The sequence below is a fragment of the Excalfactoria chinensis genome, chromosome 11, assembly GCF_039878825.1.
Source record: "Excalfactoria chinensis isolate bCotChi1 chromosome 11, bCotChi1.hap2, whole genome shotgun sequence".
Classification (NCBI taxonomy): Eukaryota; Metazoa; Chordata; class Aves; order Galliformes; family Phasianidae; genus Excalfactoria; species Excalfactoria chinensis.
The window spans coordinates 14,760,001-14,775,297 of NC_092835.1; the positions used below are offsets into that span (position 1 = coordinate 14,760,001).

Here is a 15,297-nt window from a genome sequence, read left to right on the forward strand (position 1 = left end):
TATCAAGTTGCCTTTTCAGTGCCAGACTGAAGGCTGAGGTACAGGTAGAATTCTGCTTAAATTCTTCTTGCTCGAGATCTGCTGACAAAAAACTGAAGTTCACAAAAATCAAATAATAAGAAGAGCAAACACTGAATATATCTTCCCTCCTCCCACTCCAAAAACACACTTGCAACGCTCTGTGACACTCACATGGCAGTTTACTCTGCTTTCCTGAAGGTCTCAGTCTCCAAACTTTAATCTTAATATTTTGACCCTCATTTGTCCCCCAAGCCATTTCCCTCATTTGCCTGCAGACGCAGTTTCCCCCCCATCAGTCCTCCATGTCTCCCACTGACACTTGCTCTCATTGCTCTTTGCTGCAAAAATCTGTGCTGTGAACACAGTTTGACATTTCCTGACATTTCATGAACTAATTACACTACAAATAATTAAGCATGTTCACATCTGTAACAAACGAAGGCAAAATGGTTGTCAGCAACTGTGATTGATGACCTCCCTGAGACTTTATCTGATGAGATTCTTCCCCACTATAGGCAGAACCTGGATGCCACTGTGTTTGCAATAATGCCTTCAGCCCTTTTCATCAGATCAAACCAATGAGATGCTTGAAGAAAAGGATGGGAAAATTAATGACTACAATGAAATATTTGCATTTTTTCCAGGCCTGGAAAAAACAATGAACAAGAGATGTGACAACCTCAATTATTTGGTGACGCTAAGAGCTCTGAGACAGCTCCTGCTGGAAAGAGCTGTTGGGAAGCCTGGGGGTGTCAAGTCGCCTAGAAAAATGGCAGGTGACAAGGACAACACTTCTGGGTTTTTTTTTTTCCCCTCCTCCCCTCCATGCTACCCAGCCCCACACAGCTTAGTTAAAAAGACAAATCGCAGTACTACATTTCCTCTTTAGGGAGGGGAATACGTCAGCTTTGAAGCACAGCCTTCTGTGAACGCGGTGCTGGAGTGAAAATTACCCTGGTAGAGGCCACCTCAGCAAAGGACGTAATTAGATAAATAAAATTCACAGGTGCTAACACTCTCCGGAGGGGAAAACAAAAAAGGAGCGCAGTCAACGATCTTACAGACTATATCCAGGGGCGGAAGTAACATGTGCATATATGTGTGCTTGTATAATATACACATACAAATAAATATTAATGCCAAAAATGCAAAGTAGATGTGTGCATGTGTCTGTGTGAGAATTAAACAACCCATGAATACACAGATTAAACATGACACTCTGAACTACCCTGCAGTAGGAGAACGATTTTACACATAACACAGACAGCCTGCAGAGCAGCCAAAATGCCCCATTCTTCTTGAAAGAGGAATGAAAAAATAAAGGAAAAAGAAAAACCCACCTTGAAAATACGGCATACTTATGATTAGCATTTCTCCAAGCGTGAGAGCTGCTGTGCTTTCAGGTCCTTTGAAAATTAAATAAGTCGGGTTTTTCCCCCTCCAAAATTCTTAGAGCACCAAAACATTTGGTTTCTTCAAGACAACACCAACAACATCCTTACATAATAATAAAAAGGGATAGGAGAACTCAGCCAACAAACAGTGGGGGAGCTGAGCAGAGGCCAGGACCCAGGGCTGGAAACCAGGGGCTCCGTCCTTCCACTTCTCCCTAACTTGGACACATTTAAACAACACTCCATCTTCCCTATATATTAAAAGTAGGAAAACAAACACCTTTGGGTGCCAACAGCCACCTCATCAGTCTGCTGCACAGACAATTTCACGTTTAAGTTGTCCAGGAACGAGTCCCTCTTGGGGTCATTAGTTATACCGATATTAAAGCAATCAAATACATGCCATGTGTCACAGTGAAACCTTAAAACAAATAATTACAGCACACTTCAGAAGCAGAGACATCACTTTTGCCAACACGTGGGCACAGGCAGCAGTTACGGGACACCCGAGTTGGTACCAGTTTCATCAGCAAGAGAGAAGAAAGTTTTTGCCTATGCACTTGGACATAAATTCCCTTCCACAAGTCCCAGAAAGGCTTATATCACTGCATGACTGCTGAGGACCTTCTGTCCTTGCCGTCAGCCCTATGCATAAAGGTCTCCCACTCTCACAGCTGCAGGTTTTCAGGCAGGAGTACCCGATTCCCTAGGAGAGATAGCTTGAAAACAGGCCGAGAAAAGAATGACAATGCCAACTGTGCCATTTATTGCCTTGTGAGTTAATAAGGCTGCAGCCTAATTAAACCACTTCTTTTGAGCCTTCCCATTCTTCTTGTGTGGCTGAGCAAATTCGCTCTGCCTGCACTTGGAGACCGCAGGCTTGCTGCAGTAACTTGGCCTGAAGTTCTTGCACACAGAGTGCACAGGACTGCAATAAAAGCAAATGCTAATAATGTAAATGGACACCTGTCTACTTGTAACATTTTCAGATCTATTCAGCCTATCAATTAGCTGCATCACAGCATCCTCTGAATCAAACAAGTAAGACTGAAGTGTGTCCATTATTTTTAAGGTAAAGATCTATCTACAACATACTCAGTGCTCTGACCCTGATTACGGCGTAAGAGCTGGAATTTCAAGTCTTAAAATTTCCAGTACATGACTCTGATGGTGGAAGAGGTTCACAGCAACTATTTGAGACTTCCAGGCAACCTGTAAATGCAAAACTACGATAGTTATCTGTACCGGGACTGAATTCTCTGTGAAGCTGGACCCAACGCCTTGAGTTTGTTACATCCGCACACAAATTCACATTTACAGCCAGAAGCCCCACTCAGCAGAACTACCTACAACAACATGCACAGCAGAAACTGCATACACAGCCACTGGATTGGGCCTCGTCCTTGTAATGTGCCACCAGTGTGGGTGGAGCTCTGGCAATAAATCTGTATATATGACCCCCGTACCTCAGCTCGACTTTAGTATCTTCATATTCCTCTTTGCAAAACAAATCGCATCAGCCATGCCTGCATTTAGCAGACTGCAGTTCACGGCGCAGTGTTTTTGTTCCTCCTCATCAGTTCTCTCTACAGATTAAATGCTGATGCACTGAACTGCTGCTCTTGGCTGAAGTGGGCAGGTGCAATTTGATTAGTATGGATTCTGGAATTGGTGAGTACTGTATCAGTATCCTCCCTAGAAAATAGGTGACGTGTCATGGGATATTAAGTATGGCCATTTAATGTAAAAACTCAGATAATACATGAGTTAAATTGGGAAAATGAGAGAAAGCTTTTAAGCATTCTCCCAAGACAGATTGCAGAATAATATTATTGTACATGCAAGTAGTGCTGATTGACACAGTCAGAAGGCCATTATACTAGTATGGTATAAAATCATTATAGCAAAAAGCATTTCAGAGCTGCAGAGTGATAGCAGCAACATATAATGAATTATCAATAAAGAAGTGGTGATTCAGTGACATTACATCTGAATAGAAAGCTTCCTGTTATATAATTTAAAGCTGCCAGCCTGACAAGTGACTCGAATATCCAATTCTTTCTCCAGGTGTATGAATCATCCTTCTCTTAATTTTACCAGAGCCTGCAATTTTGTCAAGTAGCCCAGAAACCAGCCTACAGTAAGCAGTGCTTTTACATAAAGGTTGTTTGAGCAGCTTTCAACAAGGCAGCGAGTCTTATCTGCGAGACTCAGCCTTTGAGATGCAGGTATTAAATAAATACTTCTTGTTTACAGGAAATAAACACAAAGTATAGTCCTGCAGCAAACCAATGCCAGCAATGCTTTGCAATAGGGCAAAATGTGACTCCTTAAAGTTGGTGCAAAGCTCATTTGAAGCCAACTGGAGCGTGCTAGTTCAGTGCTGCAACACGATCATACGAGAGGATTAGGGCCTATGGGAAAATTAGAAGTCACCTTTTCCCTTCAGATGACTATTTAGGTATTACGTTAACACTGCAAATACTAAGCATTGGAAATTCAAAAGTAATTAAATTTAACATGTGGGATTGAGGAGGATTCAGTTTGAGCACTCTCAATATCGGAACCAAAAATGTAATCAACAAACAAGACAAGCTGGGCAGCTGAAAATAATGCATGTGTGGTAAATACGGGCATAATATTATTCAGACAAGAAATACATCCACCGTGTTGAAAAACCCAACCATTTATAAGTTGAGTAGTTTTAAGCTGCCCTCCAGAACCATAAAGTCATGCCTGTTTTAAGATGCATATTCAGATTGATTATCTTTTTAATAAATGGAGGTTGAGTCTTACAGAGGCACCTAATTTCATAGATGCATCTTATTCTATTACTGAAAGCTAACAGTACACGTGCACACGTAACTCTGCACAGGAATACGTTTCAACTTATCAACGATGCAACAAAATTGACAAAACTTTTCCAGTAGCCTTTGCTTCAAGCTGCTGCCTGGATTATTAGTTTAAAACTGGCTGTCCCCTCTGCATGTTTGCCTAATTAGAATGGCCTGCCACTGCAGTCATTTTGCTTTCTGCTTTCCAACTTTCCTTTTTCTCCTGTTACGAACAGTGCGCCTACAAAAGACGGAGGATATATCTACTTTTCCTTCCTACCTAACCCGTTAGAAGCCTGCAGCTGAAGACATTCTTTTTTATTGTGCTGAACACTCCTGCAAAGGACAGCAGCTCAGAAATGTAATCACATGCCAACAGCCAGTAGTTAGATTGAAGCCTGACAAAACCTTACAGGAGGCAATGGAAACACGGAGAACTTCCTTACAACCCCTAATTAGTTGATGAAACTCATGAAAAGAACTGGTGGACATTTGCTTGAATTTCTGACACCCCCGTAGTACCAGAATTTCAGTATTTTACCTGGAACTGGTTAGAAGCAAGTCTTCTTTCAGGCAGTCAAGACGTTTCTGATCACAGAACTGACTTAGGCCATTTTAAGCCTTTGTTCTTTTCTGTTTTAAAGATGATATAACCCCTGAGACCATGGTTTGGAGGAAGGAAAGATTTCTGAGAGCACAACCTGGCAGTCAGAAGCAGCTGAATGCTGATAGTGGATCTACAGCCAACTCCCAAGCTAACCACTCCACTTCCCTGCCTTGGCATTCCTAACTTTCAGGCAGAGGTACTGCTAGCTGCTCACCACAAGAATGCTGTAAAAATTAATTAGCAAAATGGCTATAAAGCACCGAGGATGAAAAAAATATGTTAAGAGCTAAGCCTTATAATTAGTGTTATTTAATGCATCTTTAAAAATCGCTCTCTCTTCTTTTCTTTTATAAAGGAATTACACAATGACTTAAAGAAACGACAAAGTAATTTGAAGTAAATGACTGCCCCGTAAAATTGAAACACACCCTAAAATGTGGTTATTAAAAAATAACCACACACCCTGATAGTTAGCACTGCCTGAGCTGCGTATAACCTTAACCTACTGGTGTATTATTAAGTGCAGTAGAATCAGCAATTATCGGAGGGAGAGAGATTGCTGATGCGTGTTAAATGCACATTACCTCTTTGGCATCAGCAGATTTGGTGCATCCATTGCTGGCAATGAAAAGCATGCTGGGCAAATTCAACTCGTGGCACAAAAGGATTAATTAGGGTACAGCTAATACAAGCAATGTTTAGACATGAATCAAGAAATTTAGGACACGGGGCTTATGGTGCACTGAATAAATGCCAACACCATAAAAGAAAGAAAGAAAAGACATTAACTAATTTTGTGTTCATGAGATGCAGAAAATTCTACCCTGGCTTCTGCTTAGCTGAGAATCTCACAGGCAGGTTTCCTCTGAAATCCTTCACATACTACACTAAATGTTTTCTTGTTTTTATGCTGGTCCTCCCTCACTGCATTTAAGTGTATTTTCTGGTTAAAAAGAGCTATTTGATGGCTAGAAACCCAGTAGGTACCTGATGTCAAGCACTGCAGATTCTCAATTCCTGCCTTCCTTATGTGCTACTTAAGGCCAGAAACTCAATACATAAGCACAGATGACTTAGCTCTCTACTGCACATTTAGCCTAAAGGAATGATTATCAGTGGATTAAGAAAAATAAATAAATCAAGGACCATCTAGCTCAGGAGATGGACATGGGATACGGGAACTGTGGCTTACCTCTGGGTAGGACTTTGGAGAGCATGCACACAGCAGCACCCTGCTGCGCTGATGGGCTGCCGTGCTCAGGTCCCAGAAGCTGCAGAGCGCTGAGAGCAAAGCTCTGCTAGGTTTCTGCTTCATGAATTCATCTGCCTTCCTCTGAAAACAGAAGCTGCAGCATAGGTGCCTTCTACTCCACAGTGTACTGCTGCAAGCAGACACACTTTTGCCTGTATTTATCCAAGCTCCCTATCTGTGAATGACTGTGACACCCTGCTCTTCCAGGAAGCTTTTTGGAGTATAAATATATTTAAAATATATATTTTCTTCCACATTTTTACTCTGAAACAATAACTCATTTCATAAAAGATTCATAGAAATGCTAAGAGCAAAGAGTTCTCCAAGTTTTGAAATAGCAGCAGACTGAAGACAACAAAAGGGAATTCGCTGAGTTCTGAATCCTGAGCGCAGCACAGACAGCAGAAACTACCTCCAACCCACAGAAACCCTCCAGTGTGAAAACTGAGTTCATTAAGTCTACAGTGTTCAACCAGACACAGATTGTAAGTTTTCCAGTATTTAAATCATTCTCTTAAAGTTCTCTGGGCTGTGTCAGCACGCACATCCAGAGCGCCAGGGCCGGTCCCTCAGGGCTGTGACAGACGCGGTGCCTCTGCACTCTTCTACAATGGGAGGTCTCCAAAATCATTGGATTTACACAAAACGTGTAAAAGTTCTCATCCTTAACCATGATTTATTTTCAGGGAAATTAAAGCTCATATTCACGTATTGGTTTTTCAATAAATGGCTTTAAATTATATTTAAATAATTCTCAGTCTTTTCTTTAATTAATCACACTGCGGACCAATTTCCTTCTCTTGTTCAGGAAGCTTGACTTTGCCAAGGTCCCAAGACCCACAACACAGCAAGGCTGAGAGTCCTCTTATTTTGTCTCCTTCCCCATGTCTCTACAAGCCCTGATTTCTAGAGAAGAGAAAAACCAGCTCCTATAAGGCCTCGTACTTTAATCACTTCAGGTTAACGCGACATCCTAATGAAATCTCCCTTTCCATCTCATGATTTGCTCCGCTCAACCTGCCAATTCAATGCTCTTATGGGATCGTTCATTGACCTTAAAGACTCCCATTACTTCCACCCCCTTCCTTCATTTGGAAAATCAAATTAATTTTGTTAGTGACAATTAAAATTTGCTTAAAACACTAAGTAGGTATAATGTATTTATTGCCCTTGGAAAATCTCAATAAGCTGATCCACCGTATTCAAAGTTTCTGTTTTTAATTAAGAGCAACATTATGGTTTTAAAGACTCGTTTGGTTAGTTTTGCATTTGTTGCACTTGATACACAATAATTAATAAAAACCAAAAAGGCTCACCAAGAGATAATATAGGAAAATGCTCGTATTTTAATTCCCATGTTCACGATTGCATGGTGCAAAATAAAGAAATGCAAGTTGACCGCTTCACTCGTTAGCAGAGACTCAGTGTTTTTATTACCATTCCCTTCTCTGGACTCCCTTACAAGCAGCATTACAAGAGCTACGCTTTACTTTAAAATAAATAGTTCAAAGCCATCACTCAGGAAAGACTGAGGCTATTACTGAAACTGGGCCAGGACAGCAAACAATGTTTTTTGCAAGTTTAGGCTCTAAAGAGCAGCTCTTAATTTAAAAAAAATAAAAAAATAAAAACAAAAATCTGAAGTTGGAGGAAAAATCAAAGAACTGCTTAGAAAAGATAAAGAGGAAATCAACTCCCATGATGAGAAGACATCTCACGTGCACTTTCTACACCTCTCTCGCTCATTCACGCACCCCTAGTGCAAAAGTTGTGTTTACTGGTCAAGGGTGAATCTAACACAGTGCTTCCCAGCTTTAACAGAAATCCTTTGGTTCCTCCTGTTCAGCTTCTGCTAATCTGCCTGGTGGCATCACAAGTGTAGCTCCATTTCCTGTGCTGCTGCTTCCTCATTTCAGCTCCCTGCTGTTTGTTTCTAGGATATTCTCCTCCCTGCTGGGTGTATGTTTTACTCTCCTCAAGAAGAGCCCTGATCACGTTTCTTTTTCTCACACTGTCTATTGCTGACGCCTGCTATGGGAATCTCCCAGCCAGCAGCAAGATCCCAGCGTGTGGAGCATCTGGACAGTTATCATGAACTAACATAATTCCTTCAGCAGCCTGTGTTAACAGTTATTGGTTGTTTTCAATCCTCCATACTTCCTTGGATCTTAAGAGAAGGATGGGATTGAAAAAGAAGCATCTTCTGTGCCTGTAAGTTGGACTGAAGTTAACAGAGGTACACACAAAAACTCTCCTGAACTAAAAAAAAGTTCAGCGTGAATATTCTTCTCTTAAAAATACCTTTATTCACTGTCCAGGCTGAAAGGATTGTACCAAGAGACCTAGAGGCGCAAGGCCATTTCTCTTTCTCAGATAAGGAGACCCAGATGAACACGTGGATATGAAAACAACAATTATTTTCAGCAATGAAGTAGAACTGAAATGGCGGCTCATCCTATTGCCAGCCAGCTCAGGGACAGGCACCCTGTCAGACAGGGTCCCCTGACACAGCCTGGGGGGCCCATGCCCATGACAGCTGTAGGCCTGCAGACAGCACAGCCAGCCTAGCCATGGCCAGTGGCTTGGAATGGGGCTGCTGGGCTTTGGAGCAAGTGTGTTGTAAGGACAGATCAACTTTCCAGTTCTGGGGGGGGGGGGGCAAACACATTCCCAGCCTCACTCCCCAAAGCCAGAAGTGATGGGTTGAACAAGACTGAGGAACACAACGTACAGCGAAGCAATCTCCGCAACACTCAGTACAGCCAAATGACTGCTAAACTGCACAGACAGATGTCTCCCAGTGCACTTACTGCCAATTCCTACCTCAACCTCATTAACTAATTTTCTGATCTCCACCCAGAAAGGAACTCTTATTCCTTATGACCCAACACACAACACAGGCTGTCTCCAATTCAGATGTCTTGCTAACTTCCTGCAAGAACGTCACCCTCAGTCACAGATGGCCATCCTGCCAACAGAAGATGCATGGATGGAACAGAATTGCTCCTACCATTCTGATCATCCCTGGAGGGAACACAGAGGCTTTTTCTCTCATCCCCTTCTGTCGCTTAGGAGGGCAGCTCATGCCTCTGAGCTGCATGACCCAGCTGCTATGCTTGGGCAGTATTTAACATCGTGGTCAACAGCCCTTCCCCACCTCCAAATAAAACAGAGCAATCCCTAGCAAGGCCAATTCAACACTCACAAAGCCAAAGAGGTTTCTATACACATGTAAGGTCTCCCTTTGCTAGGGAGAGCCTAATATGCTACTTGTTCTGGAAAACTCCCCCAGGCAGCTACATCCTTGTGAAAAAGCTGAGTTGCCTCTGGGGCAATGTGCTCCAAGGCCCTGGATCTGTCTGCAAGTGTGCTTTGGTGGTGGAAGAAAGGCTTGTCACTGATCCCAGTGCAGCTGGCAGGGCTGCAGCTGAGCTGAGAATGAGCTACAAATTAGTCCAACATTTAAATACTTGCTTTTAAAGATAAAAGTCAACTCAGCCTCTCACAGCAGCTCTTCCTGAGGAATGGGAAGCGTCTCTAAGAATAACCATGGCTGCTGTAGAGCAGTCAAGGTTCATGAGAGCGTCCTGACATCACACCAGGAAGGTCTGTGCTGCAACGTGATACTTGAAGAAATGACCTCAATGTTCTGCCAGTTACCACTGCCAGACATCACGGCATCATTCTTGCAGACAGAACCCTTTGTAACTTACACGTTTGGAGCCAGACCTTCCTGCTTCCTAATGATACCAAAAAGCCACCTAGAACTGAGGCTACAGGAGCACCTGGTCATTGTCTGGGTGCTTTATGCTTTAAACTTGGTACAGCACCTTACCTTAGAAAAGTGAGGCTACAGCATCTGGGTCTGCATGGGTGGCTCTCTCTATCCCAATGCCAACAGGCAGCATTTGTGTTCATGAGGATTCAGCAGAACAGGGAAAAAAATGACCAGGAAAGGCCTGTCAGAAGGAAACAAAAGTGAGAATGTAATCCATGTAATCCAATCCTCGAGTGACTGTGATTGTTAACTTCATTTTTTAAAAGGTACTACAAAACTAGGCTGGAATACAAAATATTGAAGTACTGAGTGGTAGAAGGCACAAGTTCATCACTGAAACCAACAAGGAATGTAGATGTTCCCTGTTGTACAAACACACAGCCTTTCCTCACACATTTTCTCCTACGTACCCACCTTTTTGATTAATAGCTTTGTGCTTTTGGGACACTGGGAACAATGTTTGAAGAATATAGTTTATATGGCTGAAAACGTTTGTTTTGACTTCCTCCTACCAAGACAGAAATGAAAACTTCTAAGAACGTTTCAGGAATTCTTGCCACACTCAACAACCTGCTCCAGCTCAAGAGGTGCCTCTCAAATAGCTTTTTTTTTTCCCCCACTGTAAACATAATGATGTCACACTGACGGTGGGAAGAGAAAAACTTGGCTGTTTAATTTGGAAGATTGCTAAAAACGATACATTCAGCTCTCCTAGTCTAACAATGCAATGTTTTTATAGTTCACAATACCTAACACCCTCGTTCACATTAAACAAATCATCCTGAGTTCCTGTTGAAATAACACACATCCTATCCTTTCTCTGTGTACGTTGCCACATTTGGAAAGAAAAAATAAATCTGTACTACAATAGGATCCCATTTTCATCCAACTGCACATAAACACGTATTTAACACAGAGAAGCATTCTGAAAACCTATGCAGAAGAATGCTTAAGAATTTCAGGTGTGCTCTAAGTCTATCACGGACATCTCCAGCCAATACAAATTTCACTTCTCTCAAAGAGTGGTCAGGCAGGGGAATGGGCTGCCCAGGGAGGTGGTGGAGTCACTAACCCTGGAGGTGTTCAAGGAACACTTGGACGCTGTGCTGAGGGACATGGTTTATCAAGAACTATTGGTGATGGGTGGATGGTTGGATTGGATGACCTTGTAGGTCTTCTCCAACCTTGGTGATTCTGTGAAGTTCTATTATTTTCTTCTCCTAGTGGTTGCTTTTCCCCAACTTTTCTCACTTTACTTTCCTTGTTCCTATCCACCACCTTCCTTAGCTCTCTTTTGCCTCTTTAGTCTGATTTTCCTAACCTTTCATGCCTCTTGGATTCCCCTTCCCTTTCTCCTTAGCTTTAATACTGAAAGCAAATAGTTATGGTTTATAATTTTAAAGTATCAACTATCAAATCTATTCCAGTAACAACCTCCAGAAAAAAAAAACAAACCTGCTTCATCGTTATGAATTTGCACAATTTTGTCCTTCAAACTACATCAAAAGAAAGCAAAACAGAATATGAGAAACTACAAGTCATTAACAATGTTGTTAACTACCAGTTAACAATCTCATTTTAAAAACAAGACTGAAGGAGTTTCTTTAAACACGAGCAAGTATGAGAAATCCAGAAATATAAGTTTAGATAGACTTCCTTGCCATTGTCCTCCACTTCTTTCTAGCCATGCCCAGAAGGATCAGTTTGAAGAAGGAAGAGAAGTTTAGTTTTCAAAGCTTACTTAATCATTTCCTTTTCCACTTCCATTGTAATCTTCAGCCTTTTCCTGAGACTGCAAAGACCAACAGAATGCTCACAGTATTCATTCAGTACTATGGGCTACAGGGTAATATTCTTTACCAGACACGTGAGGCCACGGTCTCACTTTCAATGGGCTACCCTGCAACTCTGGGAAAATAAAACCAGAGGTATTTCTTCCCTAACAAAATATTTCTTAGGTAGAAGGAATATATTGATTAAAAAAGTGCAGAATCTTTTTGTCAAGGGGTTACAGAAGTATCACAGAATTATCAAGGTTGGAAAAGACCTAAAAGATCATCCAGTACAAAAGTATAGACCTGTGCAGCTGTTTTCTACTTCAGCCTATTCCATTTTGGGGAAAGTATATTGGCTTCATAAAAGAGAGGCAAAATCATTCTCCGGCCAAGGCCTTGGCACAGGAGACTCTTCTATTATTAGCAGTCACTGTGATATTAACATCTTGAAGACAACTAGTGCTCTGCAAAATTAAGTGTATAGGTAGGGGAAGATTCAACTGAAAAACAGTTGCTCTGAAAGTGCCATTTGAAAAGGTGCCAGGAATAAATCACCACTTACCCTAAGAGGAACAGAAGCAAGTGCTTGAGCCTGATTGAGATTCCACACAAGGCCTGTGTCATACATTTCATTCAATAAGACAATCAAGATGATTAGGGAGTGTAGGAAAAGCTCATTAATGGCTACAGCAGACATTGAGTCAGCCTTTCATTTATCGCAAGCGCATCCGGATAGTTTTCATTTACTGGATTTTTGATTTAAAGAAGTGAAATTCATGTAGGCAGACACAGGTCTGCATGTTGTACTGCTTCTTGTTCATGCCCAAAAGCTGCCAGCAGGTTTACTGAAGTGATACTGGCAAAAACTAACAAGCGCTCTACAGTTTGCATGCTTCCTTTAGTTAGTTGCTTTACTTCAGGTACTTAACATCGGCATAAGAATTTAGTGAGGGATTTTATCCTTAAGATGCAGAACAGAACCCCAAAGCTATAATTGATGACAATACTCCAGAGTATGCCTTTAGCTTCAAGGACAGACAAATATAGCATACTAATCACTGGGATTTTGGAAGAAGAGTTACAGAAAGCAAAGAAAATATGATGGGAATGCATGCGATTGGCAACCATTGTGGTCGAGACTGCAAAACAGCACCCTGTAATGAGAACAACGTGGAGTGTGAATTGCTATTCTGCCCATCTGAACCAAACAGCAGCACTAGCTCAGAATTTACAGTTACTAGTAAGTACAGAATCCACCTTTTCTACACAATGAAGGTGGAAACAAAAAAAGCGGCGTTTCTCATTATATGTAGAGCAAGTTTCACTGCATGTGCACACCTAAGCATGCCCGAGCATTCTGTTCTGTTTCTGTAACTGGAGCACGGGCACTACAGTTTCAAACAAGAGAAAGAAGGATGTTGCACAGCACTGGATCCACACAACAGAAAAATGCTGAGCAGATTTCCTCAGTGACCACAGCAACACTACAAAATGGAAATGAAAAAATTCAGTCAAAACCTGCAACCAACGTAACAAAGGTTCACCTGGCCAGCTCCAAGTCTTCACTCCTCAAAAATCTGGATGTTTAAGCCCACGCTTAACACCAGTAAGCAGTAAAGGACCATATCAGAGCTAAACTGTTCTAAGTTTCCAGGATTTAAAATTAGGATGTATGCTCCACAAGCAGCTGCTGATGCCAAGGAACGAGCTGGCACTGCAGGAGAGGGCACTTAAAGGAACCACTGCCAGCTGAGACAAGATTGTGGATCGCACCCCTGAAGAGGGAAGCCAAGACAGAAGCTGACTGGTAGCACATTCCGTTATCACCTGGGCATATCACAGGCCCTGCATTCGGTGTAATTCATCCGGGGGAGGAAATAGGAGCAAAGAACCATAAAAATCTGTACAGCACAAGAGACTTGGCAGTATATTACAAGAGTCACTCTTCATGGCAGTATATTACAAGAGTCGCTCTTGGAAGCTCTGTATCTCCTCATGGTGGAATGGGAGTGTTTTGTTTTTGTTTTTCTTTCCATTAGAGGATGACCTTTGCTCTAAGCCAACATCCACCAACTTCCAAGGCTTGTGCTACCCTAACAGCAGCAGGTACCTTTGCTGCTCCAGACTCCTTATTTAATCAAGCATTCATAAATCAAAAGCAGACAAAACTGATCCAACATTTGGGTGAGAACTGGAAGCAGCTGAAGAGTGACCTAGACTGAGTCATCGCCTGATAGAGTTTCAAACCGTTCAATAGGAAATACAGCGGAGTTCATTGTTGCATTACTCCCTGCCTTCCCCTCTACACCCCTCCAAAAAAGCAAGCAAGAGTTCTTAATTGCATTGCTATGAACACATCACTAAATACCAAATGAAAGATATACACAAACATATTTCTTTTGGAAACAAACCAAATGAACATCTGGTTGCCTGGTTATCTGAAAAAAAAATAATAAATCCAGAGGATAATGACAGCACCATTAGATGCACCAATGTAATTAATGCTATGTTTCAATGGGCTTAAACACGTAAAGTGCTGAATACTGATGTTAGGTGCACCCACAGATCCCACCTACTTCAGTGAAGAGTGAACCACTGATAACTGGGAAGATAGCCCAGGGAAAGGATGACGCACTGCTGATAAGCATTCAATGCTAGCTGGAGTCAGATAGCAGGACACAACAGAAGGACAGTTGGTCTGACTCTACGCTGTATTTAAACCAATATTTTAAAATGATCAATAATGGCTTTTAAAACTGAACTCTGCAGATGGACACAGGAAAGAATACAAAACTTCAGGCTAGTGCTGCTGTGCAATGTGAATTGCAATGTGCAATTTATTTTGGCTTTGTTTTGTTTCATAAAGCTGACGACTGCCCACATGAAAGTGATCTTCAAACACAGTTGTTTCGTTCGTGGTGGACTTCAACAAGAAAACAAGATCTTACAGCACTCAGGATGGTCACAGTGTTGAAAGAAGTGTGACTGCTGCACACTGTATGGCTTTGCTTTAGAACTGTGGAGTTCTGTTTCACAGTGGAATTACGGCCCAGCTACACAAAGCCACAATCTCACTAAGAAAAAAAATTCACCTGCAGTGAAAATTTTCCCTAAACAAGTTATTTGTTGGTACCTCTGCATTGTCCAGCACAGACTAATACAATCACAGAACTGCTCCTGGATGGGAACTCTAACCTTTCTGCTGCACACTCCCACGGGACCATCATGAACCACTGATGGGTCATACCTTTGCCCAACCAGCACTTGGAAACCTAGAAGGATCTCCAGCCAACCTCTTTCCGTACTGCTCCATCTTCCTGGGAGAATAGTTTCTCTTAGCATTCACTTTGAACCTTCCCGAGGCACCTGTGGTCACTGCCCCTTGTCACACTGTCTGCCACAGAGCAGTTTGGCTTTATCCTATTGCTACCACCCTGTGGTTCTCCTTCACACATACAGACAAATGGCAAAGCAAAACCCTACAAGACACATTATCTTAAATACTCCTCATATCTGTGGTAAAGCTTAAAAGCTTTGAAGAATTTCTACCCATCTCATCCAAATTTACTCCTCCCAGTGTAAAAAAGCTATCATAAACACATGATAATTCTCTTATGAAACATCCAAATGAGCCAT

The 15,297-nt window shown here is 41.9% G+C and overlaps 1 long non-coding RNA gene across 2 annotated transcripts in view; it reads right to left on the reverse strand.

Moving 5' to 3' along the window:
* Positions 1–15,297, reverse strand: part of LOC140257476 (uncharacterized) — a 75,368-nt gene that overhangs the window by 27,604 nt on the left and 32,467 nt on the right. For both annotated transcript variants that reach the window (XR_011905029.1, XR_011905030.1), the window contains one exon: positions 9,944–10,067. This is a non-coding gene — a long non-coding RNA (uncharacterized lncRNA). The remainder of the gene's footprint in view (positions 1–9,943; positions 10,068–15,297) is intronic.